At 48.3% G+C, this 14,122-nt stretch overlaps 1 long non-coding RNA gene across 2 annotated transcripts; it reads right to left on the bottom strand.

Moving 5' to 3' along the window:
* Positions 1–1,713: 1,713 nt before the first annotated feature.
* On the bottom strand, positions 1,714–13,914 carry LOC135282728 (uncharacterized). 2 transcript variants are annotated; one of them, XR_010348769.1, is made up of 2 exons: positions 12,792–13,914; positions 1,714–6,934 (listed from the first exon to the last, which is right to left on the bottom strand). It is a non-coding gene; the product is annotated as an uncharacterized LOC135282728 (long non-coding RNA). The 2 variants fall into 2 exon arrangements; XR_010348770.1 differs by having other exon boundaries at positions 1,714–2,401.
* Positions 13,915–14,122: the final 208 nt, after the last annotated feature.

Below are 14,122 nucleotides of genomic sequence, written 5' to 3'. Positions count from 1 at the left end.
GGAGCCGTCCCATCGCAGGGGGCGCTGCACAAGCGGCTCGAGCTCAGCGGGATTTGGCTGCGTTCGGCTGAGTTTAGCTGGGCTGATTTCGGCTGCATTCAGCTGGGCGGAGCTGGCCAGAGTTCAAATAGATTTTACTTCTACTTATTAAAGCCTTGACATCCTGGGTACTCCAAAGAAGCAGCTGGGGCTGTTTGATCTCTTCTGGAGGGAACTATCCTGGATGACCCCAAGACTCCTCCCAGTCACCTCCTGGGGCTTTTGGATCTGTGATTTCGAGACTTTATATCCCGGGTAGCAGACCCAGACTACTCCAGGGAAGATCCCTGTAATGTTTTTCTCTTTGGTAGAAGCTCTGTGTTTGAGGATCCAGCTGAGACTCCTCCCAAGCATCTCATAGAGTCATTTCACTAATACTGTTAAATCCTGACATCCTGAGTAGTAGTCCAAGACTCCTACAAGTAAGCTACCTGAGATGATTTTTCCTCTTTTGAACAAAAGTGTATCTGCTGGAATCTCCCTGCAGCTTCTCCCAGTCACCTCCCAGTCTTTTCATCTCCAGTGTAGGCATTTGATATCCCAGGCAGCAGCCCCAGAACTCCTCCAGGGAAACTGCCCAAGATGATTTTTCTCTTTGTGGAGATTGCCTCTTCCAGGTTCCACATTAGGCACCTGCTATGCATCTTCTGGAGTCTTTCTGTCTTTTATTTCAGCACCTGAAATTCCAAATAGCAGCCCCATATTTCTCCAGGGAAGGTATCCAAGATGATTCTTTTCTGTTCATGAGACCTACATCCTCAAGGACCCACCCCAAACTCCTCTCAGGCATCTCCTGAAGGCTTTACTCAGCTGCTTTAGTTTCCTGAGAACCCAGTAGCAGCTCAAGGCTGCTCCAAGAAAAGCAACCTGGGGTGACCATTTCTCATTTGGAATTAACTCTCTTCTGGGATCCACCTGAGATTCCTTCTTACAGTGCCCTGTGGTCATGGGTAGCAGCCCCAGACTCCTCCCAGGGAGACCTCCAAGATGATCCGTCTCTTCTGGAGGACTCTGCATCAGACAGATGCAACATACAACACTGTGGATCATGCACAGTCCTCTGGTCAAAGGCCCCAGAGATGAGTGGGAGCACTTCAAGGAGACATAAAGCCTCCTCTCTCATCAGCGTGATTGAGCCATTTATGCCCCATCCAAAGAGATGAAAACCCTCAGGCTGTGGTGCGAATGTCCTGATGTTTTTCCAGGGCTGGGGGAGCTTTACTGGCCTGAGCCAGTAATGGCTCAGGAGCACATTGGTATGACAAAAAGCAGTATCCCACCTCCCTTCCCTGGCTCAAATCCCAGCTCGCACCCCTCTCCCCCCAGGCTGTTCCCTTGTCAGCAAAGCACTCAGGAGGATTTATCTGCTCCACAGCCTTCCCAGCCACCAAAGGAAGGAGTTCACTAGATCCTTCTTTTCATCATTTTTGTAGAAGGATGAAACTGATTCAGACATCATATCTGCCAACCTCCTGGTGAGCCAGGACTGCTGATAGATGATAAAAAAGACCACTTACTTAAAGGACAAGATGCTTGCTTAAAGTTAAAAGAATGCCTGTGCCAGGTAAAATATTTTTCTTCATATTTAATTAAATAATTTTACTTTATCTCCTAAAGTTACTTTCCACAATGGATGCACAACTTGCAAGTGTTGCCCATAATTCTGAAAAGGCATTTTCCAGACTGAGAAATCCAAATATCTGTTGTGCATGCTGTGGCTTCAGCCAGCACAGTCCTCCTCCTCTGCTGCCCTCACAATGACACCATCACAAAGTCACTACCCTGGGGGTCTCAATGATTCATTAGTCACTTTTCCTCTTCTCCTACCTGTCTTAATTGCTGGCAAGATTTCCTCTACTGATTCTTATCTGTAATTCAACTCATCTGCCTGTCCGTTCTCCCGTGTTCATGTATCCCTGTTTTGTTTGACTCTTGATTGCACATCCACCTTTGTCAGGCTGATTTACAAGTACTTTAGGGTTGGATGAAAACTGAAATAAATAGGGCAGGAGATTTTTCTCCTTTTTAATGCCTTTATTAAGAAGAATCAGCTCAGGTGGGGAGAAATCGACAGGTCGCGCCCATGCCGCCGTTGCTCCCAGGAGTGGCACAGAGGAGGAGGATGATGCAGCTGTGTCCGCTGGTCTGCAGACAGAGCTCGGGATTCTGTCCTCACGGGAGAGTCGGAAATTCCGCTTTTTCAGTCTAACATTCTAGGTCCTCTTTCTAGTTAACATCTTTTGATGTTAGGGTGAGAAGTAAAAAGGATCTTGGCAGATACTGGATTAAGTTCCTCATCTTTAGACATCACTTAGGTCTCTTAATTCCATGTTGGCTCGTTGTTTTTAGGGGTTTTTTTTCCCTGGAAAATTGCAAAATCTGGTGAAATGCATTCTCATCTGCATACTAGTTCTGATGTCACTGCCTCCCTGCTACCTGTGGGGTCTGGTGTCACTCCCTTGCAAGCATGGGGGGGACAATGGCTAATCACCAACCATTAACTGGTAATTGTAGAAGACTCTTAACAATAGGTAACTGCAACATGAAGGTAACCATCAAATCAACAGCAACTGGTTCAACTTGTTTTAACTCTGCAACCTTAAAAAAATTGATAACTTTTTATTCATAACAAAAACATTACATTTTGGTGCCATTTCAAACATGGGATGGCTTTTGGTACATTTTGATTTTTCCTGATGCTGTGCCATGGTTTAGAAATTATATTCTCCAAGGCAGTGCTCCCACTAAAACCATGTGCCCCTCCCCTCTCCAACTGCAGATACAAAAGGTAAAGATACCAGGTTGAGGTAAGAACAATACACTGGAAACAGCAAGGAGATAAGAAAATGAACAATAGCAGCAACATTGCTAATGACGAAAGGCATAAGAAATTAAATTATTCACATGGGAAAATCCCCCACTAATAGATACAACAGATGTTTTCTCAAGTGGAAACAAGCCCTTCTCAGAAGACAGTGCCTTTCCCCTGCACCCAGCAATGAGATGAGGTGGTGTAAAATAACATCAGCGTCCTGGACATGTCCACTCTGGCTACTGCAAAAATGGCCCCTGTCCTGGCCAGAACCAGCACACCTTGCATGCAGGTGAGCTTGCAGGAAAGGCACTGGACAGACCTAAAGCCCTCACGGGACCTTCCCAGGCTGTATTCTGTTGTGCTCTGGCAGGGGTCAGTAACAGGAGATCTCACCAGATACAGCTTAGTCCTTGTTGCCTGAACAGGAAAACAACGGGCTCCAGGCTGCCCAGAAACTACTTTGCCTCAGGGACTGTTGTGCTACCCCAGGTGGGACAGTGTCAGATTCCCCAGTGGAGGCAGAGATGGATCATGCTCATTTGATGCAGAATATTTTAACTTCTCAGGCTTAAACTGACAAAGAAATTAAACAGTTTCCTCTTATGCTCATTAAAGCCATGATTCCTGGAGCCTTCCCAGAGGACAGCCTCACCTACTATCTGGGCTCTGGCTCTGGAGAGTTTCAGGCAAGAGCGAGCTCACCAGAGTTTCTGGAACTCTCGGGGGTGAATCACACACCATGTAGAGGATGAGGTGGTGCAAGAATGTTTTAACGTCTGCTGAGAGCTGATGGTGATAAAGCTGTTCCAGGATACCAAGGTGTCTGCAGGCAGGTTAGAATAGAAAATCAGAGCCACAAACTTCTGGATGATAGAATGGAGGCAGACAGGGACAGGCCGGGGGCAGGTGCCAGTACCACCCCAGAGGGTGACACTTTCTTCCACCCCTCAGCTGGAGGGTCCCTCTGGTTAGCAGAAGGTGGTGGGTACACAGAGGGCACTGACCCAGCACCAAAGGAGACCAGTAATAAGGATGAAGTTTACAGCACAGTCCCAGACCTTACAGTCAATAGATTAAAGACAGGCCAATAGATTACAGTTTAAAAAGCAGGGAGAGGAGAGGAATGGAGGGGTTGATGTGTGCAGATGTAAAGAATGGGCACACAAACTGATGGATGATAGGAGAAATTTTGCAGCCATGAAAAAACTGGTTTTTTGGCAAAGCTTTTACAACCTGCACTGAAAATTGAACTGATTAAATTTTGGTTTTTTTCTGATTTCTGGGGGTTTTTCCTGTCTTCTGCCTTGGAGCTTATCTTCAAAACCTTAAATCCCTTTCAACTTTAAGCTATCTTAAGGAAAGGCTGGGGGAGAACAGTCATTGTTAAATACAGAGAATTTTTTCTCTCTTAATTTCTTTATCCTGGTATGTTAGAGAGCAGATGTTGAACTTGCTCAGGTTCTGCCCAGTTCATTACAGGCATCAAGAGCTGATTTATCTCCATCACAAGTTTCTCCATCTGACACAGTGTGATGTCTCTTCGTAGCTGGTGAGCAGAGATCCAGGCTGAGACATGATTGATTAGCCAGCAGGAGGAAAGGGTTTGTTGGGGAACCAGCTGCAGCCTGGAAGTGCCCGTTTCTCTCCCTTGACTATGACCAGCTCCGTTGAAGACATCACTGTCCCATCTCATGAAAGTGCCCAAGCCATGATAGGCTGGAGCAGGTATCAGCCTCTGTGACATTTATGCTTGGAATATAAGCTGGCCCTGTTCTCCTCGAGACCAAGGGAGAGTGAGTCAGGTTTCTCCACAGTTGCCTCTGCTTTCTGCATGCCCAGCCCCTGAAGTCAGGTTTGCTGTTTCAGGCTGGATGTGCAACAGAAGTCAACCCAAGTACAGGAGTTTATCCTGGTTGGATTCTCTGATTCTCAACACCTGCAAGTATTTCTGTTTGTCTTCTTCCTCTCTATGGATGTCCTGAGTCACGGGCAACCTCTGCACTATTATGCTCGTGATTACTTACCATCAACTCCACCACCATACTTAGTATTGTCTTGGTTTGAAAAGACAATACTTAAGCAGACAAAGTCTGCTTAAGGAGAGTAGGAGCCTCCCCTGAAATGGAAAATGTAAATCCGAATTGCTATAATTTTGAAATTAAGGGGCTCCCAGGCAAAGATATGGGAATAGGAATAACAGTTTTTTACTAGGAAAATTAAAAATACAAATGCAGTAGTACAAATTAACAAAAAAACTAAACCACAGCCAGAGTGAGAGCAGGAGCTGACCCCCTGTGTGTCAGGGTGGTGGCACAGTCCCATCCCATGGGGGCTCAGCCCTCCTGCAGTGCCAGCTGTGGTTCTGCTGGAGCAGGGATCCTGCACAAGGGGGGAGTTTTCCTCTGCAGCTCCAGGGCTGCTGGAGATGGGCCTGCTCTTCCTCTGGGAATTCAGGGCAGAAGAAAGCTGCTCCTCTGGGCATGCAGCAGGCAAAGGCTGCTGGGCTGTTCCAGGCTCAGATTGGATCCAGGTAGGAATGCTTGGCTCCTGCCCTGGGCGGAGCATCTCCCCCTGGGATGATGGAATTTGATCAGCCCTGCAGGGACACTCAGTGGCCATGGACAGCAGAGATCTCCTGGAGGGAGGATTGCTCATGGAAGAGATAAAGGAAACACTCCCACCTGGTTTTAACAGGTGGCCCAATTAACAGAAGATAACTGCCTCATCTCTAACAGATGGCAATAGAATACACACCCCCAGACACATCTTGCATTTGCAGCCTGAGACATTGTCATCCTTGGCTCCCATGTCCTTACCCTGAACTCCTTTATTTCTATCATCTCCACTGTACATTATCCCATGTGCTCAAGGCCAGTGAAGATCTTCCTCCACTTGTTCTTCCCATCTCATTATAGTAATTATTTGGTACTGCTCCACCATCTTCCTCCATGTCAAGCCATCATTGGAACTGACCAAAAGAGTCACCATCTTAAACACAACTGTAACACCACTGCTAAACCCCTTCATCTACATGCTTAGAAATGCAGAGGTAAAGAACATCTTGACTAAAGCTTTACCCAAGCAGACAAACAACTGTGTCCAAAGATCTTGTCCAGGACTGTCTTCCCCAGTCTAGCAGAAAAGAAAAGCTTCAGAGACATCTCAGATTCGAAAGAAAGACTTCTGTTAGAAAGAGATGGAACTGTTCTCAGCTCTTAACTAAGGTTATTAGCATTAATATAAATATTCATGACACAAACTTCACTTGCATCAACAAAAAGAATTTCACACATCAAAGTGAAAATTACCACTACAACTGTCTAGAGGCAGAAAATTTACACAGTTTCCACCCCTAGCCCCCTCTGCTACAGTCATAACACAGCAACTGGCCACGTCCAGCACTGGTGTTCAGGACATGCCTTTGTTACACTTCCAGAACATAATAAATGTGTGCCAGCAGCACACCCTCAAGGGTATATTTGAAAATAAATGAAGCTGTCTTTCCAGAAGCCATTTGTGCTGCCAGATTGGCAGTGAGCTGTAATGACCATGACATACTCCCAGACCAGCAGGGAATCTGAATTATTTATTCAAAGAAACAAGCTGGTTTTATACACTTTTTCAAGGCACAGTGTTTCCTTACATGGTAATTCTCACTATGTGACCTATCCCATGTTGCCACATCAGCAATACACTTTCTAAATGTCCTTCTATGGGATGCTCATTTGCTGTTCACCTGACAGCTTCTGGCAGGCTCCTCTGCAGAACCCTGCCATGTGGCACCTCCTCTTCCTAAAATGAGGCAGAGAAAAGCCTCTTTGTGCTGCCATGTGCTTCTTTGTGCTGCCATGTGCTTCTGCAGGCACGTCCCACAGCCCACAGCTTAACTCCATGCCATCTCTTCCCACTGTGAGCCCATTACCACTAGAAGTTCAGGAAATCACTTTCTCCCTTTCCAAATGGACCAACTGTGCTGTTTCTTTTGCTTCTGCCTCAGGCTGCAAAGTTGTCTCTTCAGGCTGTGAACCAAAATGATGGGAGCAGATACCACACCATTGTGTGTCCTCCTCTTTGCTCACACTGCAGTTAGTGAAAGGAAAAGTGGAGAAATAAAAGAAGAAAGAAGAAGAAGAATTTTTAAAGTAGCAATTGTAAAGGTCTCCATTATAGATTTTTATTATAGATATTTATTCAGCAAGAGCTGTCTTTGGACCAGGGTTGTTACAACCTACCCCCAAAGCCAATAGTAACCCAGGTTCTCGTTACTAGATTCTTTGGAGCAGATTAGAGTGAAATGACACTGAATGACTGGTGTTTGTGTAAACATACACAAGCAGGGTTTATTGTAGAAAAATATGATTGCACAGTGTTATGGATGAATAATAAGGTAGTTGGCTCTCACAATTAAGGGGTGAACATTATAGGTATGTTAAGAGAAATTTTATAGGTGTACAGTTATGTTACTGCAATGTGTTCCCTAGTATTGTTATCACAGGATGGCCTGGGGAGTCCGGACATTTGGGAAGGTTGGATTGTTACTATGGTAACACCTGACCTCCAATCAAAATGTAAGAAAGTGATCTCCACCAGTGGACAGCAAGAAAGGAGTCGACTGACGAGGCTCTAGGAGAGGCTAGAGATATAAAAGACAGAACATCCATTCTGAAGATGAGCCACGTGGCTGGTAGTCATGGCAGGGCTCTCAGTACTGTAATTTTTCTGTATTTGGTCTTTTTGTTGTATTTTTTTGCTATGGTTTAATAAATCTTTAACATTTTAAAAGGTGAGCTGTTGTTTCTCACAGTACAGGCAAGTAGGTATGTAGTCGTTTTGGTGGTTATCTACAGTAATCTGACAAGAGTAGGAAGATCTCATCACCCAAAGGCCTCAAGACAGAGGTCTTTTCAGATCAGATTGGCCATTACATATCCAAAAGCTCTCCTCCTCCATTTTAACAAAGCACCCTGGCATCTCCACAAATGGGAGAATGTTTTGAGTCATCATCCCTTCACAGTTCAGTCTCTCACTGGGGCCTCCTGGTATCTCAGATGCAGGATGGCAAAGGAATGTTCTGCTCAATCCTGGACTTGTCTGTACTCCCAAAGCCCTTTCAGACCACAGGGCTTTTGATTAGTCCCCAGACCACCTGATGTTGCTTCCCTCCCCACCAATCCTTACCCTGGGGCTCTGGGCATTATCTGCAGAGGAGAAACACCCACCAGCAGTACAGAAGGAGCCCTGAGCCTCTGGCCATCCCAGCACCCCTCTGGGACACAATAGGAAGCTAGGGCTGTTTTTAAGGTAGATTTTCCACCTCTGACAGCAATCCTAATTAGTTTCTTGAATGTCCCTTGTTCTTTGTACCTGAACTAGTTACCTTTGGAGTCCTGCTTGTGTCAAAAAGGCAGGGCAAGACAGAAGAGCAAGCTCTCTGACAAAAGGGCAGGTGGCCCATCTCCAAGGCAGGTTCAGCACATGGTACACTGGATCTAGGGCAAAGGGACACTCTGGCTTCCAAGCAAACAGTCACATCCAGTGCTGGTGGGTTCTCTGGCATAACTTCCTTGGCAAGGACAGAACTAGAGATGGCTATAAGTGAGCTTGGGCTCTCCTGGGGGCTTGATGGGCAGGACAGTGGTGCTGAGGGTGCAGTGGCACCCCTGCATATCCATGTCCTTCCAGCAGGTAGAGGATTGCCACTGATTTGGGGGCGACCCCCAAGCAGGCATATTTGTGCCTCAAGCTGATCAAGAGCAGGGCCAGCATGTGACCCAGTCCCTGCTGTGTGCCCTGGTACATGGTCAGGGAATAGTCTCTGCAGTGTCCATGAGAAGAGCTGTCCCATGGTGCTGCCAGGGCTCTCCTGGCCCAGCTGGAGCTGCATCTGGGAGAATACCAGTGGAGGGGACACCCAGCACTCTTCAGGCAGGGATGTGACTGTGTCAGGATCTTCCCAATCAGAAACACCATGTCAGAACCCCTGGCTCTGCTCCTGCTCAGCAGCACAGGGCCACAGTACTCGCACTGCTGAACCCAGGACATGCTCCTGGGGGTACTGGGGACTGGTCCAGCTGCAGGTGGGGAAGGGGGATGAGTTGGAGTGGGATGAGACATGGCACAGAGCGCCCTGGATGTCCCAGGTCTGCAGTCCTTTTTCCCTGAGGGGCAACATTTGCTGGTGGATGCTGGAGGCCAGGATTGTGCTGCAGAGATGGCATCACAGGTGTGAAGGAGGCTCTAGGAGACCTCAAACCTGCCAAAGGGAGGCTGGGGATCGATCCTGACAGGAAATATGGGTACTAATGTCTTTACAAACGACTTGATGGGTGAGGGTCTTTAGGAGAAATAGATGTTAATGTCTCTACTTCAAGCTACAAGTCTGTTGCAGAACCCAGACAATTTGACCCAGACAGTTTGAACTTCAGGATCATAGGAGAAATGCATCCACACAAGTCTACTACAGAACCCAGACAGTATGAACTTCCAAACTTTGGGGGAAAATGTCAATACATATTCAAGGGGGGATATGTGGTAGGCAGTTCAGGAAGGCTGTACCTTCCTAGTTCCTCAGCCAACGGGGAAGGGAAGAGGGTAACGTGTGGCCAAGAGTTTAGGATAAAAGGAGGCAGCGTCCTCCAAAACCAAGAAACTGCACAGGGGTATGTCCCAGTGGACTCTCTCCCTTTACTCAAATAAAGTTGCAGGACTCCTCTGTCTCCTTTATGGACAACAGCTTTTCATTTAGTGGCTTTTCTGCACAATCCTCAGCTTCCAGAGCATTTCCTTCTTTTCCCTTTCTGCCCCACACAGCTCCCTGCTCCACCTCTGTTCTGGGCCAGCTGGGGTTGCCTCCCTCTGCGCCAGCTCCCCACAGACACCTGCACTGGCTGCTGCTGCTGCTGCTGCTACTCCTCCCTTTTGGGTTCTAGACCACTTTGGGTTCCAGCGGGAGCCCAGAGCTTCAGAGAAGCTGGCTTTTAACTTGTGACAAGTCTTGCCACAACATACAAAGTGTCTCACGTCAACACTAACTTTGGCGCCTAATGACAGTCCCTTCATGGTGGCCCTGGTATCTCATCCCTTCCTAATGTGCAATGATGTCAGCTTTGCCTGTTCTTGGTTTAGTTACCCTTCATTCAAAGATTCCCAGAGATTTTTTTCATTCATCCACTAGGCACACAGTGATTCCTGGAGGGCTGCAGAAATGCAACACCAACAGCTGTAGTTTCCTCTGGGATTTTTAGAGGGAATGTTATGAATAGAAAGTTGTATTTTTTTTAAGTTTCAGAGTTAAAAAAACCAAGTCAGACCGGGTCAGACTCCTTTAGTTTCGCTGCCGAAGAAAAGCCCTTAATCACTCGTTAATGGCGGGTGATTAACTGATTGTTTCCCTGATTCTGGCCGTATGCAAAGAAGATACCAAGGGAAACCCTCCAGGGTAAAGAGAATGGGCAGTGACACCAGAGACAACATGCAAATAAGAAATGCAGTGCACCCTGGGTTTTTACAGTTTTACAGTTTTTACAAGAAAAAACCCCTAAAATCACGAGCCAACAAGTGACTTAAAGTGACGTCTAAGGATGAAAGCATTGTCCCGTACGTGCTTGAATCTTTTTATTTCTCACCCTAACCTGAAAAGAAACTGATTAAAGAGACCCCCCGGGTTTCTAAACCAACAAACCAAGGACTCCACGACTCTCCCGTGAGGACAGAGTCCCCAGTTCTGTCTGCAGACCAGTGGACAAAACTGCATCATCCTCCTCCTTCATGCCACGCCTGGGAGCAACGGCGGCAAGGGCGCAACCCGTCGATTTCTCCCCACCTGAGCTGATTCTTCTTAATAAAGGCATTAAAAAGGAGAAAGATCTCCTGCCCATTTATTTCAGGGAACACCCTCTCAGACAGCTGTTCTGAGCCTTCCTGCAGCCAGATTTTACTCCTAAAAATGACACAACTGAAAAGCTCCAATGATCAGTGACCTAGCTGAGCAGTGATCAAAAAAAGCAACACTCGTTAACCCGCTGAAGCCTAATAGTGATGTTTGTTGGAAAAATAGCTTCCCAATAAGTTCTCTTGTGCCAAACACAAAAGTTTTGGTACAAAAGAAGCTTCTGATTAACCGAATAAAAATGTAAATGAGCAATGAGAGCAGACACTGCTCTGCCTCCTTGAGGCAGAAAGCCAGAATGTCCCTCTGCTCTGTAAAGGACATCCTTCTCACCAAAATTAAGAGCTTTGGAATGCACCACAAGGCAGTCAGTGCTCACCAGCCTCTGACAGCAGTTCAGCCAGGGCAGCTCAGCTCAGATGAGTGCTTGCACTACTTCAGTGCTCCCAAGAAGCATCTGGACCCCACTTGCCTCTCAGGAAATGTCTACAAATCCCAAATAGCATCCTCATTTGGAAAAAAAAAAAATAGCTACAGGCAATGGCATAATGGGATACAGGCAATGGGAAGTTCTTAAGCTTCTGGAACAACAACTTGCATTTTATTATCCAAAACCACTCTACTACTTGCTTTTAGAGCGCAAGCAGAGACAGGAGGCAAAGTGAATGTGGAGCCCCATAAACCCTGCTCCATCCTAAGAAAATTTCTGTAGTGCTATGTCCAGGCTGGACTCCAGTTAAAAACATCAAGAGGGTGTCCTGGCTTGTAAAATAAGCATGTATTCTATTTTGCCATCTGTTGGGGGTTAGGCAGTTTTTCTTATCTCTTTCAAGAACAATGACACTGCCAGGAAGATAATCTCCTGCTAATGGGCTATTGAATTACTCACTGTGGCTGGTAAGATTAGTTACATCATCCCATTGGGAGATGCTCCACCCAGAGGGAGGAGCCAAGCATCCCTGCCACCATAAAACAAGCATTTCTGAGACCACAGACAGCCTTCTTCGCTGGGTTTCCCAGAGGAATCAGGAACCAAGGCCCAGCTGCTCCTTCGCCGCATTTTCAGAAAGGATCTACACCCTTCTGCAGATCGCCGCTCCAGGAGGAGCAGCCACTATCTGGCTGGACTACTATCAACACCCTGACTTCTCAGGGTGTCAGGTTTTTCTCACTCTGCCAGTGGTTTTTTGCTTGTGCTAAATTACATTGTTGTTTAGGGTTTTTTTTCTTCCTAGTAAAGAACTGTTATTCCCGTTCCCATATCTTTGCCTGAGAGCCCTTTTAATTCTGAAATTGTGATAATTCGGAAGGAGGGGGTTTACCTTTTCCATTTCACAGAAGGCTTTTTGCCTTCCTTCACAGACTCCTGTCTTTTCAAACCAAGACAGAGGGTCACTGACACACAACAGTAAATCAAGTGCAGGCCACCAGGATTGCTGGGGCTGGAAGTAAGGGATGCATGACAGGAGGGGGAATGAGGTTTGTTCATTCTGGAGTATCAAAGGCTTTGAGGATCCCAGTTGCTGCCTTCAGAAGCACCCGCCTAATGAGAAGATGCTAAAGGGACAGTGCTGTGTCCTTAGAGGCGCATGATGATAGGACAAGCGTTTGATGGGCTCACAATAGAACATAGGGAATTCCAGCTGGGTACACAAGAGAAAAAAATTATCATGAGACTGCTCAGGGAACAGGCCCCAGAGAGTCTGTGGGATCTCTATCCCTGGAGACACTAGAAGCTCCGCTAGAGAACCTGAGCAACCACTCCTAATGGAATCTGGAGGGGGAGGCTGCTCTGGAGACCTCTGAAGGTCCCTTGCCCCCTACATTGTTCTGTGATAGCACAGAGCAGCAGCAATAGCACAGATTTAGTAAGAAAACTTGCAATAGACTTCAAAAAACCAAGTGGGTGACCACAGCCCTGCCCACAGCTGATACCAGGTGAAAGGAACACCCCATAAGAAAGTGAGAGGAGGACAGAGGGATGGTGTGCTAGAAGGTAACCAATGACAAACCCAGCTCACCCTCCAGATTTCTCATTGTACTCCATACCTTTGTGTGGGAGAAGAGGTTTGTTTTGTTCTGTTTGGAGGATACCTTGTAGGAGTCCACTAGATGCACAGAGCAGATGTCTTCACTCCACCTCATCCTGAGCAGTTCTGGCAAAGTTCAGACAGCCTGTCCATTGTCCCCAGCCTGCTGGGGACAGGCTGTGGAGTCGCCTCACGGCCTCCTTCCACAGTCCACCCAGCTTTTCCAACTGTTGGGCCAGTAGAAGACATAGAGCAGGACAAGGCACTTGGTGTGGCAACTGGGGAACATAGGACAAGCAGGAAGTATTGCTGGAAGGTTCAAAGCAGCGGCACTGAGAAACCTGTGTGGAAAGAAAAACTGTCCAGCTTGCACACAGGCACAGATTTGCTCATCGCTCTGCAACTCTGACAATCCACCAGGTAAGGTCTGTGTTTCCAAACAGCTTCTTTACAAAGTAAGCGGATTAGCTTGGAAGGGAGCTCTGGAGGTCTTTGCTCCGCCCCTTTTCTCAAAGCAGGGCCTTCAGCTCTGACGCGACAGCACGGCTGGGTGCCATTCCCTGGCAGAATGCAGAGCTGCTGGGCTCCCACACAGCGACCACAGCGACCCACACCCAGCGGACAGTCCCTGCCGGCAGGAGCTGCCGCGGCCCGCGGGGGCAGGGACCGGCTCTGTCCGCGGCCCGCGGGGGCAGGGAGCCGGCTCTGTCCGCGGCCCGCGGGGGCAGGGACCGGCTCTGTCCGCGGGCCGCGGGGGCAGGGAGCCGGCTCTGTCCGCGCCCCTTGGGGGCAGGGACCGGCTCTGTCCGCGGCCCGCGGGGGCAGGGACCGGCTCTGTCCGCGGGCCGCGCTCCCGCCCGCTCCCTCAGCAGCCGGCGGCTGCAGGAGCCTCCCGGCCCGCAGGGGGCGCTGCACGGCGGCACCGAGCCGCTCGGGCGGACGCAGCGCGGGAGTCGCTGGTGGCGGCTCGCGGTGAGGGGCGGCCGTGTCTCGGCGGGGACAGGCTGCTGTCCCCTGGACACACTGGCACAGCTGCCCGGGGGCTTTTCGCTTCTCCCGCAGCTCTGAGCACACCGCGCGACAGCGGGCCTTGCAGCCACTTCTGGTGAGGGACTCCCTGCTGTGGCAAGGCCGGGAGTCCAGCTCTGGCTTCCATCCCTCTGCCTCTCCTACCTGTGCCAGGTTGGCAAGTGAACTCCAGCTCCGAGAATCTATATATATGAGGTCACCCGGGGCTTTCTGCCCTGTACAGAATTTGGCCAACTTGGTAAGGCTTCTGGAGGGATGCTCTGCCAGGAAGGAGTCCCCACTTGCTGCCAGGACATGCCTGCAATGAAAGCGGAGCGCTCT

This window comes from Passer domesticus, chromosome 17 (genome assembly GCF_036417665.1).
Source record: "Passer domesticus isolate bPasDom1 chromosome 17, bPasDom1.hap1, whole genome shotgun sequence".
Lineage (NCBI taxonomy): Eukaryota > Metazoa > Chordata > Aves > Passeriformes > Passeridae > Passer > Passer domesticus.
The sequence above is the reverse complement of the archived record's forward strand: the minus strand, read 5'-3'. Positions and strand labels throughout refer to the sequence as shown.